Consider the following 24,891-nt stretch of genomic DNA (forward strand, 5'->3'; position numbering starts at 1 on the left):
AGAAAAAGGAAAATGAACCTTCCAATAAAAAGTTAACACCTTTAAAGTTACAGTTCTATCAGAAAACTTTCTTCTGCTTCATAGAAATAGTTCTTAAAATCAGAGACAATATAATGGGTATCAAGCTAGCTAAATAGATTTGATAATGCCTATTATCTTTTCGTAAAAAAAATTCTTTACTCAAAAATTTTTATAGTTTAAATTTTGTGGTTAAAAATTGATTAGAAAGATTACTAATTTACATAAAAACTGGCTTATTATCATACCAGCTGCTGAAAAATTTGTGAAACAAGTTTCAGGTTGGCAAGCAGAACTACAGGCTGTCATAGATGTAAAAATATCTGCAAGCATGAAAGATGTTTTATGCAATTAGAGAAGAAGTACAAATCCAAGTTTTGAATTTCTCAGAGTTTCTCTTGTAGACAATTTTCATTCTCAGTGAAGATAGGAAGTAACAAGAGAAGTTTACCTGGCAAAGGTGGATACCCTGCAACTAAATTGACCTCTTCTCAGGTAAAAATATTATTATAGACAGGATCATGTAAGCTTAATGAATCAGCACGCTACAAGATATAGATGTGCATTACACATTTTCTTAATAAAATTAAATCAACGGGTAGTTCAGATTTTATTTTAAAGTCTTTCTATCCTTACTCCTGAGAGAGTTCAGAGTTTTAAAATATGTCCCTGTGGTTTCACCTATTTTCCACTCAATAGTAAAATAGTCAAAGATTAAAATATCTTTCTCTAAAAAACATTTCTCATTCTTTTTGCATTCGAATTGTTGACAGACCAAAATAAAACAAAAAACAAAAAAAAAATTCACAAGAATGTTCTGAAATAGTTTCGTGATTTGCATAATATTATTCATTCTGTGGAATCTACTAGAGGTGATTTTTAGAAGAAAAATTATAAAATTATCCAATGAACTCAGCTTTTCAAAGAGCAGATGCTTCCAAAGTATTTTTAAACTGAACTCCTTGTGTTACATGAAGTTTTATAAAAACTTATCTCTAATCATTTTATTCAGTGACCTAAATATCTTCAGTCTATCATTTATATTTACTAGTTAAAAAAAAAACTAGAAAAACCCTGGTTTCAATTACATTGAAATATAAATATCAATTTAAAGGTACATATAAACATAGTCAATATAGACAATGCATGGTTATTACAATAATGCAAACAAGATCCTCTGCTTCTCTATCGCCTGGACTTGTTCTCCAATTTATTGGATTAGTTACTTTCACTACTGTTATGGGCTTTAGATAAAAATAATTTAAAAATAAAATTAAGCTAAAATAATTAAATTTCCACTTTATATATTCATGTGTCCATTTTTTTTTACTTTAGGACCCTATATATTTTCTCAGATCAAAAATAAAATCCATATTGCCACTTATAGAAGGTAAAAACAGGGTTCATTTCCAATTTGTTGTCAGATTTGGGAGCTATATTACTTGTTTTTTTCTTACTACATAACTTAAACTTATAGAGGTTATTGGAAATTTCTGTTCATTTTGTGCTAAGTTTAACATAAATTTTACAAACTGTAAGGTCAAATGTAATTATATTTGATGCACTACTTTTTGTATCTTTATGAGAAGAACAGTACCCAAGAATACTGTATTAATTGTTCTCAAGAATATCTTATTGGCTTACTTTCACATTGCCTTCCAAAAAAGATTTGTATTTAAAATAATTTTTCACTCCTTTCTTTTTTCATCCATTCTCTTTCACTGGTAGTGTCTCTTTCTTGATTGCATATTTTTGTTAGGAACACAACAACTATTACATTCTCTCACCATAGTAATAATATAATTGATGAAAGGATTGAGTGAATTAACCTTTGTAATTATTTTATTAAAATAAACATGAGTATCTGATATTCTGAAACATATCATTAGATGTCACATAAAATTTTTCATTACAGAACACATAATAAACAAAATAGCCAAACATAATTGAAAAATTTTTAAAAGCTTTCTCAAATTATTTAATTTAAGAAACTTTACAGCAGTGGCAAGATGGCAGAATAGAAACCTGTGTGGTTTGTCCCCAACACTGAAACATCAAATTTTAGCAACTATCTGCACACAGTAAAGTGCCATCACAAGAACCAAAAATCAGGTGAGCAATCAACTACCCCATTTTAACACCATATTTCTGAAAAAGGCATCGAGGAGGGCAGGAGAGACAGCCTTGATGTACCAACAACACCCCACTCCCATCCTCCACGCAACGGCTTTCTGTTGTGGAGAGAAAATCCATGCACTTTGGGGAGGGAGAGCACAGCGACTGGGAGACCTTGCATTGAACTCAGTACTGCCCTGTCACAGGAGAAAGAAAAACCATGCTGAGCCCAGTCAGCCCCTGCACACAGAGGGAGCCTTTAGACCAGACATAGCAAGAGGGGAATTGCCCATCCCAGCAGTCAGAACTTGAGTTTCTTGGCAAGGCTTGCCAACACAAGCCAAAGTGCTCTGGGGTCCTAGGAAACATGCAAGGCAATCTAAGACACAAGGACTGCAATTTCTAGGCAACTCCTAGTGCTGGGTTGGGCTCAGAGCTAGTGGTCTAGGATGGCATGTGATCTAGGGATACACCAGCCTGGGTGGTTAACCCCCAACCCCAGGCAGTGCAGCTCGCAGCAACAAAGTGACTTCTTCCTTCTGCTTAGGAAAAGGAGATCAAAGAGTAAAGAGGCCTAAATCTTGCATCTTGGATACCAGCTCAGCCACAGTAGGATAGGGCACCAGGTAGGGTTGTGAGGTCTCCATTCTCCATTGCAGACCCTAGCTCTGGATGACATTTCTAGACACATCCTGGGCCAAAAGGGAGTCTGCTGCCTTGAAGAAAAGGACCCATTCCTGGCAGGATTTATCACCTGCTGACTAAAGAGCCCTTGTGCCCTGAATAGCCAGTAGTGGATACTCAGGTAGTAAGTTATGCGTCTTGGGCTCTGAGATCTACTGGTTTCAGGTGTAACCCAGCATACTCCTAGCTGTGGAGGCTGTGATGAAAGACTCCTTCTGTTTAAGAGAATGAAAGTTAAAGGGACTTTGTCTTGTACTTTAGGTACCAGCTCAGCCACAATGGGCCAGAGCAACAAGCAGGGTGTTGGAGTTCCTGAGCCCAGGCCTAGGCTCTTGGACATCATTTCTGGACCAGCTCTGGGCCAGAAGGGAGCCCACTGACCTGAAGGGTGAGTCCCAGTCCTGTCGGTACACAACACAAGCTGACTGAAGAGCTCTTGGCCTTTAAGTGAATACCAGTGGTTGCCTGGAAGAACATCCATGGACTGGTGGTGGTGGTTGCCACAGGAGAGGCTTCTCTGCTTGTGTAAAGGGGAGGGAATAGCAAGAAGGTCTTTGTATTGTGGTTTGAGTCTTAGCTTATCCACAATACAATAGAAATCAGGGAAACTGCTAAAGTTTTTAACTCCAATTCCTGGCTCCCAGCCAGCATCTCTAAACAAGCCCAGAGACTGGGATAACTTACTGTCCTGGGCAAGACTCAGTGGTGTGCTGGCTTCAGGTCTGACCCAGCACAGTCCCAGTGATGGTGGCCACAGGGCTGCTTGCATCATATACTCCCAGTTCCAAGTGGCTTATTACAGAGAGAAGGAGACTGTTTGTCCGGGAGAAAGTAAGGGAATAGAATAAGAATCTCTATTTGGTTATGTAGAGAATTCTTCCAGATCTTACCTAAGACAACCAAGGTGGCCCATCTATGAGTCTGCAACAACCACAGTGTTATTAGGCTTGGGACCTATGCCCCTTCAAATACAAGGAAAGCCTTCCCAAGAAGGACAGACACAAACAAGCCCGGATTGTAAAGATTACAATAAATACCTAACTCTTCAACACCCAGAGAATGACGAACATCTACAAGCATCAGTATCACCCAGGAAAACGTGACATCACCAAATGAAATAAATAAGGCACCAGGAATGAATCCCGGAGGAACGAGATATACGATCTTTCAGACAGATAATTCAAAAGAGCTGTTTTGAGAAAATTCAAAGAAATTCAGGATAACACAGAGAAATAATTCAGAATTCTATCAGATAAATTTAATGAAAAGATTCAATAATCAAAATCAAGCAGAAATTCTAGAGATGAAAAATACAAGTCACATGCTGAAGAATACATCAGTATCTTTTTTTTTTTTTTAATGCAGTGCTTTATTATTCTCAACACCAATGACAGTGGCCTCCATAGGACAGGGGAGTGAGTTCCGTCGACGGAGGGGTGGCCCCTTCTTGCTGGCGATGAGCGAGTTCCTCAGAACCACGATGTCTCAGTCCTCACGCAGGAACGTCTTGGAGATGTAGTGGTCTTTCTTGACTGGCTTGGACTTCTTCTTGCCCTTGCCACTCTTGGGTACCTCAGTCCACATCTCCTTCAAGTATCTTAATAGCAGACTTGATCAAGTAGAAGAAAGAATTAGTGAGCTTGAAGAAAGGCTATCTAAAAATACACAGTCAAAGGAGACAAATTAAAAAAGGATAAAAAACAATGGAGCACTTCTATAATATCTAGAACATTGCCTCACAAGGGCAAATCTAAGAGTTATTACCCTTAAAGTAGAGACAGAGAAAGAGATAAGGGTAGACAGTGTATTCAAATGGATATCAGAGAATTTCCCAAACCTAGAGAAAGATATCAACATTCAAGTATACGAAAGTTATAGAAAACTAAGTAGATTTAACCCAAAGAAGACTTCCTCAGGGCATTTAATAATCCAACTCCCAAAGATTAAAGATGAAGAAAGGATCCTAAAAGCAGCAAGATACAAAAATCAGACAAAGATGTAACAAAAAAGGAAAATGGCAGGCTAATATCATTGATTAATATTGATGCAAAAATCCTCAACCAAATATTAGAAAATGTAATTAACAATACATTAAAAATATCATTTATCATGACCAGTGGATTTACCCAAAAGATATAAGGATAGTTCAACATACAGAAAACAACCATTGTTATACATCATATCAATAGAATAAAAGACAAAAAGCTTATGATCATTTTAATTGATTCTGTTGAAGCATTTGATAAATTTCAACATCCCTTCATGGTAAAAACCATCAAAAATTGTGTACAGAAGGAACATACCTCAACATAATAAAATCCATATATGAAAGACCTGCAGCTAGTATCATATTGAATGGGAGGAAACTGAAAGCCTATCCCCTAATATCTGGAACATGATAGGGATGCCCACTGTCATCACTGTTATGCAACTTATTACTGGAAGTCCTAGCTACAACAATCAGACAAGAAAAAGAAATAAAAGGCATCTGATTTGGAAAAGAAGAAGTCAAATTATCTTGTTTGCAGATGCTATGATCTTATATTTAGAAAAACCTAAGGTCTCTGCAAGAAAACCAGTAGGACTGATAAACGCAGTAAATTTGCAGGATACAAAATCAACATACAAAAATTAGTTTCATTTCCATATATCAACAGTGAACAATCTGGAAATGAATCAAAAAAGTAATCTCATTTACAATAGCTACATATAAGATAAAATACCTAGGAATTAACATAGCCCAAGAAGTGAAAGATTTCTTTAATAAAAAGTATAAAACACTGATGAAAGAAATTGAAGTGGCACAAAAAAATAGAAAAATATTCCACATTCATAGATTGGAATAATTGACACTGTTAAAATGTCCATACCACCCAAAGCAATCTACAGATTCAATGCCATCTCTGTCAAAATAGCAATGACATTCTTCACAGAAATAGAAATGACAATCCCAAAATTTATATGGAACCACAAAAGACGCAGAATGGGCAAAGCTATCCTGAGCAAAATGAACAAAACTGGAGGAATCTCATTACCTGACTTCATATTATAGTACAGAGTTATAGTAACCAAAACAGCATTGTATTGGCATAAAAATAGACACGTGGAGCAATGGGACAGAATGGAGAACAGTTTGGAGATTACTCAAAAAAACTAAAAAATGAGCTACCATACAATCCAGCAATTCTACTGCTGGGTATGTACCCAAAAGAAAGAAAATCGGTATATTGAAGAGATATCTACACTCCCATAGATCTTACAGCACTGTTCACAACAGCCAAGATTTGGAAGCAACATAAGTGTCCATCAATAGACAAATGGATAAAGAAAATGTGGTGCTTCACTTGAACCCAGGAGGTGGAGGTTGCAGTGAACTGAGATTGCGCCACTGCACTCCAGTCTGGGCAACAGAGGGAGACTCTGTCTCAAAAAAAAAAGAAGGAAAAGGAAAAGGAAAAGGAGAAGGGGAAAGGAAAGGAAAGGAAAGGAAAGGAAAGGAAAGGAAAGGAAAAGAAGAGGGAGGGAAAGAAAAGAAGGAAGGAAAGAGGGAGGGAGGGAAGGAAGGAAGGAAGGAAGCAAGGAAGGAAGCAAGGAGGGAAAGAAGGAAGGAAATGTGGTCCTTATACAAATGGAGTACTATTCAGCCATAAAAGAAATGAGATTCTGTCACTGCAACAACATGGATGCAACTAACCTCATTATATTCAGCGAAATAAGTCAGGCACAGAAAGACCATCATTGCATGTTCTCACTTATCATTAGGATCTAAAAATCAAAACAATTGAACTAATGGAGATAGAGATTTGAAGGGTGGTTACCAGAGGCTTAGAAGGATAGCGGGAGGCTGAGGGGTAGGTAGGGATGCTTAATGGGTACCAAAAAAAATAGTCAGAAAGAATGAGTTAAGACCTAATATTCGAGAGCACAACAGAGTGACTATAGTCAATAATAATTTAATTGTACATTTTAAAATAACTAAAAGAGTATAATTGGATTGCTTGTACCACAAAGGATAAGTGCTTGAGGAGATGGATACCCAATTTTCCATGATGTGATTATTACACATTTCATACCTGTACCAAAATATCTCATGTATCCCATAAATATATACTCCTACCATGTACCCACAAAAATTTAAAAAAGAATATTTAATGCTAATATATTTACTGAGTACCTTGTAAAGTTAAGGCAAAGTGATATATATAATATGCACCCTGTCCTCAAGCAATTCACTCACCATTCATATGAGAGACAATACAAATATACTTAAAAGGAAGAATGAGTGCAACAATTTGAGTAAGTTATTTAGCATTATACGGCCATTTTAAGAACATAATATCTAGCTAAATTAATACAAGAACACATCAAACATTTTAAATGAAACTTAAAAATTGGTAAACTTCAAAATGCATTCAGATACGAATTACCTCTCATTCCTTCTCCATCTGTCATCCCTATATGAACCACCATCTTATCTTTTATCTACATTATTCTCATAGCCTCCTTACTGTTTAACCTGATTCTGCCATGTCTCTCTATACTTCATTTGCAGTAGCACATGTAATGAAACTATACTTTAAAAAATGGAAGGTATATTCTGTCTCTTCCATGCTTAAAAAGCTGCAATGACTCCCCATCTCATTCAGAGTAAAGTCAAATTTATCAAATGACCTATCAGATCTTCTATGATCCCCCCTCCTTTCCTTATCACACCATCCAAGCTTATTATGTGCGATTCTCCCTTGCTCATCTTCTTTGCTCAGTTAGCTGCTGCCACATTGGCTTTCTTTCTATTCTTGAACACTCCATGCATGCTCTACCCTTAGTAGGGCCTTTGCAGTGGCTATTTCCTCTACCTGCAATATTCTTGCTCCACAGTCAAATGTTATCACCTTTAACTTTGCTCAAGTATCCTTGACCATGTTTTTTTGTTTGTTTGTTTGTTTTTTGTTTGTTTGTTCTCTCCCCAAGATGGAGTCTCCCTCTCTTGCCCAGGCTGGAGTGCAGTGGCCCGATCTTGAGTCACTGCAAACTCCGCCTCCCTGGGTTCAAGTGATTCTCCTGCCTCAACCTCCTGAGTAGCTGGGATTACAGGTGCACGCCACGGGCTGGCTAATTTTTTTTTTTTTCTTTGAGAGGGAGTCTCACTCTGTCGCCCAGTCTGGAGTGCAGTGGCACAATCTCGGCTTACTGCAACCTCCGCCTCCCCAGTTTAAGTGATTCTTCTGCCTCAGCCTCCCGAGTAGCTGAGACTACAGGTGTGTGCCACCACGCCTGGATAATTGTTGTATTTTTAGCAGAGACGGTGTTTCACCATATTGGCCAGGCTGGTCTCAAACTCCTAACCTTGAGATCTGCCTGCCTCGACCTTCCAAAGTGCTGGGATTACAGGCGTGAGCCACTGCGCCCAGCCTAATTTTTGTATTTTTAATAGAGACAGGGTTTTACCATGTTGGTCAGGCTGGACTCGAACTCCTGACCTCCAGTGATCTACCCACCTCGGCCTCCCAAAGTGTTGGGATTATAAGCCTGAGCCACCGCGCCCAACTAACCATCTTATTTTAAATCGCATACTACTCCTTAGCCTGGCATTCTCAATTCTCCTTAACCTTCTTTATTTACTGTTTTTCCACGGCACTTTTTACATTCTAATGAACCGTAATTATTTAGTTATTTGTTATGCTCAGTGTTTACTTTTTCTCCTTAACTCCATGAGGCTAAGAGTCTTTGGATTGCTTGCTGATATATTTCAAATCAGTAGAGTAATGCGGGACTCACAGAGGGAACTTAATAAAAATGTGTTAGGTAAATGAACAAATGATTATATGAATGTATAGGAAATTCTAGTTTGATTTTTATAAAAGGTCAACTTTTACGATAATGAAAGTTACCAATATTGTATTTGGATTTTAATTTAGTTTTCTTCTTTATTTCTAGTTATGAACTTTTGCTAGAAAAAAACTAAAATAACACCACTATGTATGTAGGAGAAACAAGAAATAATAAAAGAAAAATTATCATTCCACCTCTGTTATTATTGATTAAATATAAAATTTCAAAGTTAAAGTCTAATTATTTTCTTATTTGCTATTCAAAAGGGAATATCTCTTGTGATGCTACATTAGATAAATTATTAGTCAGATCTTCCAACAGGCAGATCAAAGCCTGGGCTTTGGACCACTGTCTGAAACAGGCACCTTATGTAGGTTTGTGGAAGGATGAGAATGAATAGCTTTTCCCCCTTGATGAGAACAGACCTCTGCACACCTGTTTTGTTCCTGTCTTCATTGGTGCTGGCACTCTTTTTTTTCCCTTCCAGGACATAGGCCATGGATACATACTTAAGGATATAAACAGAACTATGTGAAATTAATTACTATTTTAACTATGGCTCTTCCTCTTTCTCTTCTGCAATAGTAATAATTATAAGTGTATCAGAATGCTAGTAACATTAGTAATTTTATACATAATCCAAGTGATTTCATGAAAATATTTTAAAATTTATAAAAGTTAGCTTTTATTGCCTGCAAATATAAGGTAGGAATATAAATGACAAAGCAACAAAGGGTTTTGACACTGAGTGAAGAAACACTAGCTCATCAATTTCTGAGCACGCATTTGAGGGAAAAACAGGAAGTGAGAGGTTCCACTGATACATATTGACAGCTGACTATAGAACATTTATTGATTCATTGATTCATTAATTATTCAATAGACATTGAACCTTACGTCTCAGAAAATATATTATTATAACAGGGTGCAAATATAAGACATTGTCTTTTTAAAAAAGAAAGTATAAACTAGTAGGAGAAGGAGAGATAAAAAGATAATTAGAGTGAAATATGCGAATTTTGCTAGGCAGCAAAATATAAGCAAAAATTCCGTAGAAGAAATAAAATAAAACTTTATCCTCTCTGAAACTAAATAGCCAATATTCACTAAAATTTAGCTCAAGCAGTTCCCTATTTTGAGCATCCTATGATTTCGACTGTAGAATAAATTCTTTGACTTAAGTTACACAAAAATATGCATGTATAAACTAAATCTCTCATGGTGATATAAACATGGAATGGACATCTAATTATTTCTTTCTGTGCTCAAAGTATTCCAATGTGCTCTTTTTTTGTCAGTGACTACATGACTTTTTCTAACTTGAGCCTCAAACTTTACCTCTCATGTTCTGCCTCCACATCTTGCTTTTCTAAAGTCAAACTTCTCCCCTTTCCAAAAACTGTGCTTCTTTTGATTTAACAAGGCAGAACCACATATAGCTTCCTCAAAACAAACTATGCTTTTTCATGCTTCTGAATTGTTGTTTGTGCTGTTTGCTATTTTCTATGCCTATAATACCATTCCAACTTTCCCCTAAGAAAATTCTGCCTATTCTTTAAAACTTTTTATATCCAAATTATGTGAATTTTTCCCTGAGGTCAGAGTCACCCACTCCTACTTAGTACTCTTGAAATTGCATTTAAAAGTTTTTATTTTGCATTTATATATCACATTTTAAATGTTCTCCTATTTCTTTCCGTTTCTCATTAGCTAAAACATTCTGAGAATAAGAGATACAACATTCATTTATGCTTCCATTATCTCTCATAGTATTGGTATATAGTGGCTGATCAGTAAATATCAATTAAAATGTGCTTAATTTGAACATTATATGTTTTTGTTATTTTTTGTTTATGTCATGGGAAACTTTTAAAGCATCACATTTGCCATTTACTTCTCAATAAATATTTACTTTGCCTTAGTCTCCTAACCTACATGAATTCATCACTTTGTGTTAAACTCATAGACAGCTAATATTTTTTCATTATATCTTTGCCCAGAGCCACATTTTAAAACTACCAACATTTATATAACTTCTATTCACAACTCCAAATCAGGAAACTATGTATCTTTGTTTCTAGTTGAAGTACCTTCTAGCTACTTCATGAAACACATATATTTTTCAAATGATAGATTGCTCAATCTGGCAAAGACAATCTGTTACTGTAGAAGATACGTATTCATTTTTCAATTCGTAAGAAAATCATATTGATATTAACCTAAATTACTCAGATTCTTATTGTTTCAGGCAAGAAGGAAAATATGAAGAACCCAGCCATGTTATAATAAGAGCTGATCCTAGTGCTTTCTGTGTATTGGCTTATTTCAGTGTGTCACATTTCTGTTATTTCACTGACTCAGCACGTTGGTGCAGGTTTACGAATCCTGACCTCTCGAGAAATGGTCCTATATTGACTAGCTGACAATATTTGAAACATTTGTGAAAAACAGAAGAATTTGTCTGCCACTGAGAAATATTTTTATATTTATCAGGTCATATGAGTGAAATCACAGAATTAAATTAGAATATTTATTTCTAGGCCAGAAGATTTCCTTAGTCATTATAGTGATTTTTCTGGGATGGGAGTGGGGAGGACAAGTTTTAAAGAAGAATTCTTTAATGCACCCATATTTTAAAATTTGAAAAAAAAAATGTAATCTTCCTAAATATTAGGCTAATTTTAATACAAATAATCAAGTTAGTTTAGAATATGAGGTAAATAATATACGAAGTCAATAGCTAGATAATAATATCAACCAGCACCAAAACATAAAGAATTGGGAGTTCACTCTAGAATAAATTTTGAGTTAGTTTACTCTACCCTGATTTACCCTGGAAATTTTAATAAGATTTGTGGCAATTATGACTTCCAACCTAGCTTTAAAAGGCAAAAGATTTATATAATATGAAGAGTAACCAGAGTTTAACCAAGTTTAAATCCACAGAGGAGTTATGATAAAGGAACACCAGACGTTCACACATATTTTTACCAATGAAAGTAGTCAGCTTGATTCTTGAAATTGAAAACAGTACTGTTTTATGATTGTGGAGATGCGGCAGGAAATGAAAACAGAGGACTGTGTTTTCACAGTCAGTTTCAGCTAGTTTCATTGAGCGATGTAATAGTACCAAACATCATCTGGATTCTGTGATTTTTGCTTCCTATGCTGTATTAATATCACAATCTCTAAAGTCTCCAACATTTGCATTTGTAACTCTCACGACCCATCAACCCATTTCAAAAGGAATCTTTGCATAATCTATATTCCTAACCTTGTTAGACCCAGATGCTAAAGTAATTTTGTGATTTTATTCTCAACACTCTTACTATCTGAAAATGGACACAGAGTATGATTTTATATGCAAATGTCTGTAGATAGTATTAAAAGAGGAGGCTAGCAACATGGAGATGTTATTTTCCTGTACAATATGATACAGGAAGCTTGGTATTATGAAATCCAACCTTGTTACTATCCTGTAGGTGCATATAAGAAAATGTATCGATCTTCTTATATACCCAACAGAATTCTCCATATACACTGCTGCAAATACATAGATTCCACTCTGTTAGGAAAATGTGTTGTTCATTAAATGATGTTTGGTGAAAACAAATCCGGTGACTGACAATCGCCAGGGGTAGAAGATAGGGAGAAAATTGCTACAAACATGTTGCTAAGATCAGTATACATGAAAAAATGGACTTATTAACAATGCCACCTAGCTAGTACCTTTAGCCAAAAAATTGGTAAATGATTCACTGTTGTCACCTTAAGACAGTGCTGCAGGTTTTCAGCACTCAAATGCATTGTGTCTAGAAACAGAAGCTGATGGGCCGTGCGCGATGGTGCACTCCTGTAATCCCAGCACTTTGGGAGGCCGAGGCGGGCGGATCACGAGGTCAGGAGATCGAGACCATCCTGGCTAACACGGTGAAACTCCGTCTCTACTAAAAATACAAAAAAAATTAGCCGGGCATGGTGGCGGGCGCCTGTAGTCCCAGCTACTCTGGAGGCTGAGGCAGGAGAATGGTGTGAAGCCGGGAGGCGGAGCCTGCAGTGAGCCGGGATCGCGCCACTGGACTCCAGCCTGGGCAACAGAGCGAGACTCTGTCTCAAAAGAAAAAAAAAAAAGAAAAAAGGAAAAAGAAACCAAGAAGCTGATGGTAGCCCTAGGCATTGGAAACACTGTAAAAGAATAATATTCTTTTTGATAAAATCTCAAAAGATTGACAACTCAAATTGTTATTTTTATTTTGAAATTCAAACTTCTCTTTAATAATTTGAGTTAAGAGTTCATTGTTAAGGATGTTAGTGTTTACAGAATGTTTTGTAAAGTCAAAAAATGCAAACTGATCAGACAAGTACATATAAAGCCAAATTAAATGATACTACCCATACAACATTTTTCTTTGTTTATGTTATTCATGTTGTGAATTAATATTTGAAATGATTGGACACTTTAGGAGGTGAAAAAAATCACTGCAGTAAATTTAATATAAACTAATGGAGCAATATTGTATCTGTCAGATTGTGCTTACACTTTTTTTCACTTTATAATTTCTTTTTTTAAAAATTTTTAATTAAGCTATAACCCAACCCAACAAACCTGCCGCACATTTCCTTTAAAATATAAATCATGCTTCCAGGAAAATTTTTACAAGTTCAGTCAAATGTTGGAATGTATTAAGAAAGCCATAGTTGGGTAAAATGAGTTTAATATCAATATCCTATCATAAGGCACTTATGCAAAACAAAATGAAGATTTCTAAATAAATTGAAATGCTCAGACCTTCTCATGGTATGACTTACATTATGCTAAGACATGCCCCCTTTTTCAACTTAGTGTATGCTTGATATTACAAAATAATCATTTATAGTAACAGAAAAGCATTCATTTATTTATCCATCTATTTGGTTGATATTTATTCATTGGTTTGTATATGACCTACACTGTTTTTAAGGAATGAAATACGTAGTTTGTATCTGATATGTATTTTTTCTTTATCCAACATCAGTTCCTTTAAGAGTAATCCCCTGCTCCTTTTTTTTTTTTTTTTTTTTTTTTTGAGATGGAGTCTCACTCTGTCACCCAGGCTGGAGTGCAGTGGCACAGTCTAGGCTCACTGCAGCCTCTGCCTCCCAGGTTCAAGCAATTTGCCTGCCTCAGCCTCCCAAGTAGCTGAGATTACAGGTGGACACCACCACGCCCAGCTAATATCTGTATTTTTAGTAGAGACAGGGTTTCGCTATGTTGGCCAGGGTGGTCTCGAACTCCTGACCTCAAGTGATCCACCTGCCTTGGCCTCCCAAAGTGTTGGGATTACAGGCATGAGCCACCATGCCCAGCCACCCTTTCTTATACCATGTGTTTCTGGTAGAGTTGAGTTTTTTGTTTGTTTGTTTTTTGTTTTAAATGGAGTCTTGCTCTGTCACCCAGGCTGGAATGCAGTGGCATGATCTCAGCTCACTGCAACCTCTGCCTCCCAGGTTCAAGCGATTCTCCTGCCTCAGCCTCCCGAGTAGCTAGGATTACAGGAGCCTGCTACCATAATGAGCCCTAACTACCCCACCACAGAGGTGAGCACATAATCCAGGCTAACCAAAAAAAAAAAAAAAAAAAGTGAGAGAAAAGAAAATAAAAAAACAGATGATTCCACTGCACGTGAACAACTGTTCCATGATTGGGCACATAATAACTTGAAATCACTGTTTGCCTGTGAGTGAAATCTACACAGAAGTAAGCTCGGATTACTTGAGAGTGGAATCTACACAGAAGTAAGATTGTCTGAGAGCGAAATCTACCCAGAAGTAAACTCAGAGAAGAAATGATTTCCTATTCAGTGAATGGTACTGGCATAACTGGCTAACCACATGCAGAAGATTGACATGGGACCCCTTCCTTTCACCATATACAAAAATCAACTCAATATGGACTAAAGACTTAAATGTAAAACCTAACACTGTAAAAACCCTAGAAGAGAATCTAGGAAATACCATATTGAACATAGGCACTGGCAGTGATTTCATGATGAAGATGCCAAAAGCAATGGCAACAAAAATAAAAATTGACAAATGATACCTAATTAAAGAGCTTCTGCACAGCAAAAGAAACTATCAACAGAGTAAATAGACAACTTAGACAGAATGGGAGAAAATATTTGCAAACTATGCATTTAACAAAGGTCTAATATCTAGGATCTATAAGGAACTTAAACCAACAAGCAAAAACCAAACAACCCCATTAAAAAATAGGCAAAGGACATGAACAGACCGTTCTCAAAAATAAATAAATAAATAAAAGACAAACATGCAGGCAACATGCATATACAAAAAAATAAGCACCGCTAATCAGTAGAGAAATACAAATCAAAATTGGAGTGAGATACCATCTCACACCAGTCAGAATGGCTATTATTAAGTCAAAAAATAACAGATGCTGGTGAGGTTGCAGAGAAAAGGGAACACTTATACACTGCGGGTGGGAACGTGAACTAGTTCAGCCACTGTGGAAAGCTGTTTGGAGATCTCTTAAAGAACTTAGAACTACCATTCGACCGAGCAATTCCATTATTGTGTGTATACCCAATGGAATATAAATAATTCTGTCATAAAGACCCATACACATGTACGTTCAATGCAACGTTATTCACAATAACAAAGACAAGGAATCAACCTAAATGGCCATAATGGTGAACTCGATAAAGAAAATGTGGTACATATGCATCATGGAATACTACACAGCCATAAAAGACTACCCTTTGAAGATCATGTCCTTTGGAGTAACACAGATAGAGCTGGAAGTCATTATCCTAAGCAAATTAACACAGGAACAGGAAGCCAAATCCTGCATGTTCTGACTTATAAGTAGTCCACAAACATTAAGAACACATGGACATAGGAACAACAAACAGCAGAGCCTACTTGAGGGTGGAGAGTGGGAGGAGGGTGAGGATGGAAAAACTAACCATTGAGTACTATGCTTACTTACCTGGGTAATGAAATAATCTGTATACCAAACCCCCACAAGATGCAATTTACCTATATAACAAACTTGCACATGTACCCATGAACCTAAAATAAAAGTTTGAAGAAAAAAAAAACACCAAGAAAATCATACAGAAACTGTCTAAAGAAATTATCTCTCAGACATGAGATGGAGGATATGCATTAAACTTACCTTTCATAATAAAAAGAAAAGAAAAGGAAAAGCAGTCACATCAACTTGAGAATGATAAGAAGAATCGTAAAATTAGTCAGATTTAAAACTGATCTTGAGCAATGCAGGGAATTCCGGCAAGTACATGAGTGTGAATGCTGTTGCAGGCCTGGGCAGTATGAGCACATGTGAAGTATCTGCCTGTTTGCCTTCCTTCTTTCCTCCCTCCTTTCCTCACTTCCTTTTTTTCTCCCTCCCTTCCTGTCTTCCTTGTCTCCTCCTTCCCTCCCTTTCTTCCTTCTTTCCTTCCTCCCTTCCTCTCTTCTACCCTTTCTTCCCTCCTTCTCTCTCACTCTCTCTTCTTCCTTTCCTTTGTCCATCCTCTCCCTTTCTCCTTTCTTTTCTTCCTACCTTAAGCATTTTGGGGGCAGTAACTAAAAACCATAATGGATGCTAAGGTTAGAAATGAAAATAAAGAGTTCCTGTCTTCTAGATCATGGAGTAAGAATGCAATATCTATATATATTTTTGATGGAATTTTAAATGATCCATGCAAAACAACTTTTTTTCGTATTCCTCTTAGAATTCAGATAATACAGCATTTCTATAAGTAGAAATGTATAAGAAGTATGTTTTGTGGAAGTTGGATTTAAATCTTTGATATATGCCAAGTGATCAAAAATTATATATTGCCCTGAGTCTATTTAGAATATGAAAAATTGGGTATGAAGTAGAAAATAATTTGATTTTTACATGAAATATATAAATTTATTTGAAACTATAAAATACAATTAAACATTGTCTTTCTGACTCTATTGTTATGCTGTGTGATATGCATCTTTAAAAGAATGGTTTTAGCACTTTTTAGAGAACTGTGTGGCTGATGACTTTTCACATGGCTTAAATAATTATCCAATTAAATTTGTGCATATAAAGCCAAATGGAAAAACACTTTGTTTCTAACAGATGAATAATTTGATGAAGAAAGAATAGAGGGATAATGTATAGATAAATTAAAAATTACACACACACAGTGGAAATACTCTCATAAGAGGACAATTTCACCTTAATGTAATAAAAATTAAATGTCAATTAATTTAATGATTCTAAGAGAATAATTATATTATTTAGACTTCTTCAAGACTGTAGAATCTTCTATTTTTTTATATTGGCAACTATGAAATTGCTTTCTTTTTGTAGCCAGAAAGCACAGCTGACAGATAAAAAAAATTGTTAATTTCATAACTCTTAAAGACTAAATGGAGACTGGCATTAAGATTTGAGATATTCAATGCTATTTCTGTACAATATGTTTAGCTTGTTGTTTTCTCAATTTGATGTTGGGATATGGCCCAGAGTTTTTCTTTCTATTTTAACTGTGCTCTTGAGATATGCATTTCATAATTTTTGTCTCTATTACAATTAAAAAAAAGTCTACATAAATTACTCTAATTACATAAATTACCTAAATTAACTGAAGACAGTAAAAGGAAAACTTTGCAATTATCCATTTCACTTTACATAAAAGGCACAATATTATTTTAACAGATGTCTGCTTTATCCTTTGTTTAGACACAACTGTAAAGCACTTTTTGTGAGATTTCAACTGGGGAATTTTCTATGAAGATGTAAAATAAAAAATATGTTTGATTACAATAAAATAAAATTTATTCAATTATTCTATGATGTGCACATAATTAGACATTATAGGTAGTTCCAAAAGCATAAACATAGGTTTTTTCCAAAATTTTATTTATGAGAAAAAATTTTTTTAAGAAAGGGAAAATGAGTGGCTTTTCTACAGAATCTCATAAAGGTTTATTTTATCCACTAATAAGCTGTCTTACAGCAAATTAATACTCTGCTAATAAATGCCTGTGTATAAGACTACCCAGAGAACATAAAATTTTTTTTAATAAGAATAATAGAATTAAGCAAAAGTTAATAGAAATTATTAACGAGAAAGAAATGAGACAAAATATTTTACGTTGATTTTTGTTCAAACATTGATCTGGGTAAACTTATACTGTTAAATAAAGAATTGTTTAAAGCAATGTTACTATATTGGACATTTTGGTTATCTCCATTATCTATGACTTTCCAATACATTAGCCCATTGGTTTGTAGGATTCATCTCAGCTCAGTTAGGTGCTGCAAGTAATCTAAGGTTCTCGTTCTCGACACTGACGGCACATTAGAATGAGCAGGAGAGGTTTTTGTGTTTTTTTTTTAAATCTAATGGTGTTAGGGCCTCTCTTCATAGCCTCTGACCAGTATTTTTTATTTCTTGCGTCATTCTAAAGTGCAGCCATTACTGAGAATTATTGGTGGCAACTAATTACAATATTGCGTTTATCTATCCGACGAATATTTTAGAAACCAGGTTTGATTCAAGCGTGGGAATGTAGAATTGTAGATCCTGGTCAGGCAGTGGCATCTGGTGTCTCCTGGCAACATCAGAGAATGCATACCCACAGACAGATGAAACCTATGAGGCACTGCTCATGAGTGATATCTAGTGACTAGTTTGTAATGTGTCCAAGACATATAAAGATAGTCCCCATTGCATTTTAAGAAAATACATCTAAATTTCACATTTTAGATCCAGGTGACATGGGTTATTAGAATCAATTATGGTAACACTTTAAATTAAGTGTATTAGAGCTTCAGGGTGATATGTTAAGGTAGCTCCCTTGCTAAGCCCACTCTTAGGACTTGTCACAATCTGGAAGAACACACAGAATACTATTGCCAACATGACCAGGAAAACTGGAAAATGTCAGTTTTAGACATCCCAGTTGTCTCAGTGCTTTCTCAGTACCCTCCGCTGAAAATATATTGTCTACATTTATCACAGCAAAATATAACTTCTATAGAATTTGTCAGTGTTTATTTTTATCATGTCTCTAACCCATTTGCTTATGGAATTACCACAGCATATGATATAATTCTGTCCACTGACACATGAATGAAAGTTCATTGGGATTCCTAGAATACATTTTCACTGGGACTTCTACAAAAAAATTTCAGACACCTCTTCTAGATGTTGTAATATGGCTTTGAACCTTACAAAATGTTGTATCCTTTCGTTTGTATCAAATGAAAATGAAACTGGTGAAAGGAAGGTGGTGAATTGCAGAGAAGCACATTGGAGATACTTAGGGCACCTCTGCAGCCTGGTCTGCTTCTGGATTTCTAGTTACATGAAGCAGTAACTGCTGCCAAGAGCATGCTTGCCGTAAGAGTTAGTACATGTCTACCCAGAAAACAGTATGTTCAGGCCCACCATTTTTATCTAAAATGCTTGGGATCACAAGTATTTCATAAGCATTTGTATTATTTTAGGAAGGCCGTATACATGTTACATACTGTGAAATAAGCTTAGCAGAGCCTAGGACAGCACTACATTATCAAGAAAAAAAATCTCTGGAACAAAAAAATGTGTGTGGATGAATGGTTGGCTAGAGAGATGGAAATAGATATACTGATATACAGGTATATACAGGTATTTGTGTACACATGTATACACACACATTCACACTATGTATCATAAAGACTATAAATAGTCTCACTTCAGTTCACTTCAGGTCTTGTCTAAATTAGTCATAAGCCACTTTCAGTTTTTGGATTTCAGATTTGTGGACAAGCATTGTGAACCTTTTATACTTATATGACTCTTCTCTTCCTCTCATTCTTTTTTCTTTTTACCCTTTTATGTTAATCTTAGATTATGGCACCAGAGATAAGCAGATAATGTGAACAACAAATATAATCACAGTCAGTCCTGTATGACTGATTTTTAAGATTATTTTGTTAATTTTCAAAACTCAATTTCTTCTAATTATATTTGGCAATGATAGGCCATATTAACTCATAATTCGAGCAATTTGAAAAAATTCAATTTAATGCTTATTCATTAAAATGTTCAAGAATCAATAATAATTTAATCATAAGACATAAGTACACATATTAAGATTGTAAAACTAATGGTCATCTAATTCTCTTAGATAATTAGGTTATATACAAAGATTGTCCAGAAATTGCATCTAATTAAAGCATGAATGAAGTAATCATCAGAAGTTCATAAAAGACTTTCCTTCATCATCTTCCTTTTCTCCCTGGTCATATTTCTCACTTTTCATTAGTTCACAAATTAATCATTCCAAGCTATTCAAATTGGGAGAGCAAGAAACTCAGAAGTAGCATAGCCTTAACAAGGGATGCATATGATAACACATTAAACGTATTTCAAAATTTTATTTCCAGGTTTTGCATACTGTGATTTTATATGTTTAGTGTTACAGAAAGGTTTAAAATATCTTAATCAGAATTTAAATGCACCGTGATCCTTGGGTATATGTTTTACATTTCAATCTCTACATTTTTTCCCACTGTAACGTAACTTTGCTCATGAGTCATTTGAACTAGTTTATTTATAAACATGTAGCTCTGGCTGAAGAGACCTAAATGATTCCTTTAGTTTTAGACTCATCCCCATTTCTTACTCATCACCTGAATAAGGATATCCTACAGATACTTCCAATTCAAGAAGGTCAAAACTGACTGCAAGTTCCTAACAAAGCAAGCTCTTGTTTTTTAATTCTCCTTTTCATTAGATGCTATTCCATTTGCATTCAGTCAGGAACAGAGATACTTGGGGGTCATCCCCGACTCCTCTTCATCATCAATTTCCACATCCAGTCTACTTGCAATGTTTGACAACATACTTCATAACTATCCATTATCAGTTTTCTTCTTTGTCACCCATATTAACAAGGATTAAGATCAGCTACTTAGTGTCCCTTGCAGTGGCTATACAATCATGTTGTGGTTTCCCTGATGCCAGTTGTGTACCCTTCATATTCCTCTGTCCTAAATTGGCCAGAGTGTTATTCCTACAATGTAAATACGGCCATGTCATTCCTATTCAAAATTCTGCAAGAACTTATGACAAATAATGTTCTATATGATGTGCCACTGCTTAACTCTCCAAATTGATTATCCGATAAATTCTGTTTTAAATGTTATCTTTCAATGTGTGTTTTTACCTACATAAACAATAATATGTTACCTGTTAGGACCAAGCACTGGGGATACAAAAAAAGTAATATATGGTCCCAACTGCTAAAAAGGCCACAGGCATGTAAACAAAAACTTACAAAGTTTTTGTAATAGTAGAGATATCCACCATATTTGATGACAACACAGGATGGGCTGAGGATAGCTAAATATACTTATTTATTTTCCATTTATACACCAACTAGTGCACTTTGACTTTCTCTCCTTACCACTTTGCAACAGGTGCATCTTTCAAGGTCATGAACATTTTAAATTTCTTATTGAACAATAATATTTGACATATCTAAAAGATAATCTCTTTTAAATTTTATAATCCTTTGGCGTACATTAGAAAATTAGACTCTATAATTCTGTTTTCTCCTTAATAACACTTTGTTTTGTTTTCTCTTAGAGCCATCCAGCTCTGTTTCCTCTTAATCACTGTGTTCTACTCTTTATTATCCTTAAATGCTTGTTGAACAACCTCATCCACTTTCATACATATCAACTACTTACTTTATATTGTAATGTTTCACAGATGTCTGTCTCTAGGCTTGACCATCCTTTTGAGATTTGGATTCCTACATCTGACTACTTAACAGGTGTATATCCTCTAGATACTCCTGAAACAAGGTCTATATGCCCCATGCTATGAAGCAGCATCAAACATTCCAGTCCCCAAATGTATCATCATATCGTTCTGATTGTATATTTTATCTTTCTCTTGTATTAGGTAGTTTTTAGAAAGAATACAAGTCTTGTACTCATTCTTTTGTAATTATTGCTAAATATTTTATTCTTTTTGATGCAATATTCAATGGAATTATTCATTTAATTATCAGATTTTTAATTATATCTATTTGATTACAATTGATTTTTTCTGTAGGACTAAAACTTTGTGTGTGTGTGTGTGTGTGTGTGGGTGTGTGTGTGTGTGTGTGTAGACTACTATTTGATGTATTGCCCAGGTTAGAGTGCAGTGCCTATTCACAGGCATGATTGTAGCACACTACAGACTCAAACTCCTGGACTCAAACTATTCCCCTACTTCAGCCTCCCAAGTAGCTGGGACTACAGGCTTTGAAGGCAATTGATTTTTGTATATTGATCTTGCATCCTGTCACTTTGATAAACTCACTTATTAGATCTAATAGCATTTTGTGGATTTCTGAGGACTTTCTATATAGAAGATCATGTTATCTGCAAATAGTGGTTTTTTAATTAATTAATTTATTTATTTATTTATTATTTTATTTTTTGAGACAGAATCTCACTCTGTCTCCAGGATGGAGTGCAGTGATGCGCTCTTGGCTCACTGCAACCTCCGCCTCCTTGGTTCAAGTGATTCTTCTGCCTCAGCCTCCTGAGTAGCTGGGACTACAGGCATGTGCCACCACGCCCAGCTGATTTTTGTATTTTTAGTAGAGACAGTGTTTCACCATGTTGGCCAGGATGGTCTCAATCTCTTGACCTCGTGATCTGCCTGCCTCTGCCTCCCAAAGTACTGGGATTACAGGCATGAGCCACCCCGCCTGGCTTATTTATTTATCTTTAAAATTTGCATGTATTTCATTTATTATTCTTCCTCATTACCCTACATACCAGTACAATGTGAAATGGAAGTGTGAATGTGATTTTTTTTCCATAGAGGAAGCATTTCTTCTTCTTTTACCACTAAGTATGATATCAGCTGTGTATTAATCATAGATGCCCTTTATCAGGTTTGAGGTTGAGGTTGAAGTTTGTCAGGTTGAAGACATTCCCTTCTGTTCCTAGTTTGTTGAGTATTCTTTTCAGGAAAGGGTTTGAGATTTTGTCAAATGCTTTTCCTACATATATTGAGATGACCATGTGATTTTTGTATTTTATTCTTATTAGTATGGTATATTACATGGATTAATTTTCACATGTTAATTCAAACTTACATTTCTGGGATAAATCCTACTTGACCATGGTACATCGTCCTTTTAATATGTTGCAACATTTGATTTGCCAGTATTTTGTTGAGGATATTTGCAAGACGTGTTTATCAGATTTTGGTATCAAGATAATGCTAGCCTAATAAAATAAACTGGAATATGTTTCCTCCTCTTTCATACTTTGGAAGAGTTTGTGAGGGACAAATATTATTCTTTGAATGTTTGGTAGAATTTACCAGTGAAGCTGAGACTGGGCTTTACATTGTAGGTAGCTTTTAAAATATTAGTTCAATTCCTTCAATTATTAAAAGACTATTCCAATGTTCTACTTCTTCTTGAATTAGTTTTGTTAATTTCTTTCTTTCTAGAGCATTGTCCATTTTATTCAGGTTATCATATTTGTTGGCATATAGTTGTTGATAATATTAACTTACAATCCTTGTATTTCTATAAGATCAGTAATAATGCCTCTTCTTTTATTCTTGATTTACTAATTTGAGTCTTTTATGGTTTCATTTATGTCAGGCTAGCTAAACTTTGTCATTTTGTTGATTTGTTAACAAACCAACTTTTAGTTTAGTTGATTAGGAAATCAACTAAAACTATTGTTTTTCCAATCTCAATTTCATTCATTTTCACTCTAATCTTTATCATGCCTCTCCTGCTTCCTTTGGGTTTTATTTGTTTTTCTTTTCCCAGTTTTTCAGGGGAAAGCTTATATTATTTGAAATTTGAGATTTTTTTAATGTAGGCATTTACAACTATAAATTTCTCTCTAATCACTGCTTTACCTGCATCCTATAGATTCATACATGTTGTGGCTTTGTTTTCATTTATCTCATGGTATTTTCTAATTTCTTTTGCTATTTCTTCTTTGAATGATTAGTTATTTAGGAATGTGTTTTTAAATTTCTACTTGTTTTGAATTTCCCAAATTTTCTTTTATTATTAATTTCTAGTTTCATTCCATTGTGGTCACAAAACATACTATGTATGATTTTATTCCTTTTACATATATTGAGGTTTGTTTTATGGAGTAACATATGGTCTATCCTGGAGAATGTGCCATATACACTTGAGAATGTGTTCTAGGGATATCTGTTAGTTATCATTGATTTATAGTGTTGATCAAGTCTTCCATTTCCATGTTGATTTTTACCTAGTTTTTCTATCCATTACTGAAAGTGAGCTAATAATATCTCCCACTATTACTTATTATTGAATTGCCAATTTCCCCCTTCAATTCTGTCAATTTTAAAAAATATATTCTAGGGCTGTCTTTAGGTCCATATATGTTCATAATTGTTTTCTTGCTTACGAACTTATACCTTTTCATTTAAATGTCCTTCTTTGTCTCCAGTAACAATTTTGCCTTAACATTGATTGGCATATACTTGTTGATGATATTATCTTATAATTCATGTATTTCTATAAGGTCAGTAATAATGGGCCAGGTGCAGTGGCTCACGCCTGTAATCCCTGCACTTTGGGAGGCCAAGGCGGGTGGATCACCTGAGGTCAGGAGTTTGAGGCCAACCTGACAAACATGGCAAAACCCCATCTCTACTAAAAATACAAAAATTAGCCAAGCTTGGCGGTGGGTGCCTGTAATCCCAGCTACTCGGGAGGTTGAGACATGAGAATAGCTTGAACCCTGGAGGCAGAGGTTGCAGTGAGCCAAGATTGTGCCATTGCACTCCAGCCTGGGCAAGACTCCATCTCAAAAAAAAAAACCCAGTAATAATGTCTCTTCTTTCATTCTATACTAATAGTATAGCCACTACAGCTCTATTTTGTTTACTATTTGCATGGTATTTTTTTTCATCCTTATATTTTGAACTTATATGTGTGTTTAAATTTAACATGTGTCTCTGGTAGACAGAATACATGTGGATCATGTAGTTTTACCAAAAATTCATTCAACTAACTTCTGCCTTTTGATAGGAGAATTAAATTCATTTATATTTATTATAATTGCCAACATAGTAGGATTTACAGCTGGCATTTTACTATTTGTTTCTATATGTCTTATGTCTTTTTCTTTGTCTATTCTTTCATTACTATTTTCTTTTGTACTAAATTAATATTTTCTCATGTGCTATTTAAAAC

This window comes from Pan paniscus, chromosome 10 (genome assembly GCF_029289425.2).
Source record: "Pan paniscus chromosome 10, NHGRI_mPanPan1-v2.0_pri, whole genome shotgun sequence".
Taxonomy (NCBI): domain Eukaryota; kingdom Metazoa; phylum Chordata; class Mammalia; order Primates; family Hominidae; genus Pan; species Pan paniscus.